Raw genomic sequence first — 1,846 nt, forward strand, 5'->3', positions numbered from 1 at the left:
GGGGTTTCACCATGTTGACCAGGATGGTCTCGATCTCTTGACCTCGTGATCCACCCGCCTCGGCCTCCCAAAGTGCTGGGATTACAGGCTTGAGCCACCGCGCCCGGCCTGTTTTTGGTTATTTTTAACATAAATGGATGAACTTTGTCTAACGTCTTCTGCGTCCATGAAGATTATATGATTTTGTCACATTAACATGTTAATATTAGGATCATATCAGTAGATTTCCTTGTATGGAACCTCCCTCATACTTGGAATAAACTGTGCTTGTTCATTTGTATTCTTTTTTTTGTAATGTGCTGTTGGATTCTGTTTGCTAATATTCAGAGATTTAGGGTTGATATTCATAAGTAATATTCATCTGTAGTATCTTTTGTGCAGGCTTTGTCAGGTTTGGCATTAATCAGTACATTTGCTTCATAAAATCATTGTGTAAGTTTTTTTTTTTTTTTCCTTTACTGTGTTCTGAAATAGCATTAGGACTACCTTATCTTTTTTAATTATTTTTTTAAAGACAGAGTCTCACTCTGTTGCCCAGGCAGGAGTACAGTGACACGATCTCGGCCCACTCTAACCTCTCCCTCCCAGGTTCAGGTGATTTTCCTGCCTCAGCCTCCCAAGTAGCTGGAACTACAGGCAAGTGCCACCACGCCTAGCTAATTTTTGTATTCTTAGCAGAGATGGGGTTTTGCCATGTTGGCCAGGCTGTTTGTTCTTGAACTCCTGACCTCAGGTGATCTATCCACCTTGACCTCCCGAAGTTCTAGGATTATGGGTGTGAGCCATTTTTACAGTCAAAGATAGGGACTACCTTGTCTTTAAATGGTAGGATTTTCCTGTGAAACTATTTGCCTGGTGTTTTTTTTGGTTTTCCTTAGACTGGTTTCTGTCACCACTCTTGTCCCCCTCCAGGTTGTTCTCTGCAACTACCGCCATGACTACTATTTCCTTAAGGACTTATCCATTGAGCACCTCTACACATGGCAAGTAATGACTGTTATGTGTTTTGTTGTTTTGATACAACGTCTCTCTGTTGTCCAGGCTGGAGTGCAATGGCACCGTCTGTGCTCACTTTAAGCCAACCTCCACCTCCTGGGTTCAAGCGATTCTCCAGCTTCAGCCTCCCGAGTAGCTGGGATTATAGGTGCCCACCACCACACTTGGTTAATTTTTGTGTTTTTAGTAGAGATGGGGTTTCACCATGTTGGCCAGGCTGGTCTCTGACTCCTGACCTCAAGTGATCTACCCACCTCTACCTCCCAAAGTGCTATTTTTCTCTCTCTCCTTTTTTTTTTCTTTGAGACGGGGTCTCTGTCACCCAGGCTTGAGTGCAGTGATGCAACCACGGCTACATGTGTTTATTCTTAAACAATATAGTACTTAATATTTCCTTGTTTTGAATTTCATGTAAGTGAAATCATACTGTATGTATTCTTCAACTAGCTGTTTTCATTTATCATGTTTTTGAGCGTAGTAATTTGCTTTTACTGCTTTGTATATTATTGTATAAATATATGATAATTTATCCATTCTAGTATTAATGAAGATTTGGGTTGTTTGTTGTTATTACAGTGTTCTGCAAGTAATGTTGTACGTTTCTCCTGATACGCAATAGTTTCACAGATCTTTAGAGAGATCCCCAGTAGTAGAATTGCTGAATGGTAGGGGCAGATGCACATTCTCTGGGTAATACCATGTTGTTTTCCTAAGTCGTTTCCCAGTAAAGTTTTAGGTATTATTCTTGCACATCACGCGATAAATTGATTCCTTGATACTTTATGTTTGTTGTTGCTGTTCTAAGTGATATCCGTAGATGGTTTATAGAAATGCATTTAACTCTTGTAAA

Source organism: Cebus imitator, unplaced genomic scaffold (assembly GCF_001604975.1).
Source record: "Cebus imitator isolate Cc_AM_T3 unplaced genomic scaffold, Cebus_imitator-1.0 Scaffold941, whole genome shotgun sequence".
In the NCBI taxonomy this organism is placed as follows: domain Eukaryota; kingdom Metazoa; phylum Chordata; class Mammalia; order Primates; family Cebidae; genus Cebus; species Cebus imitator.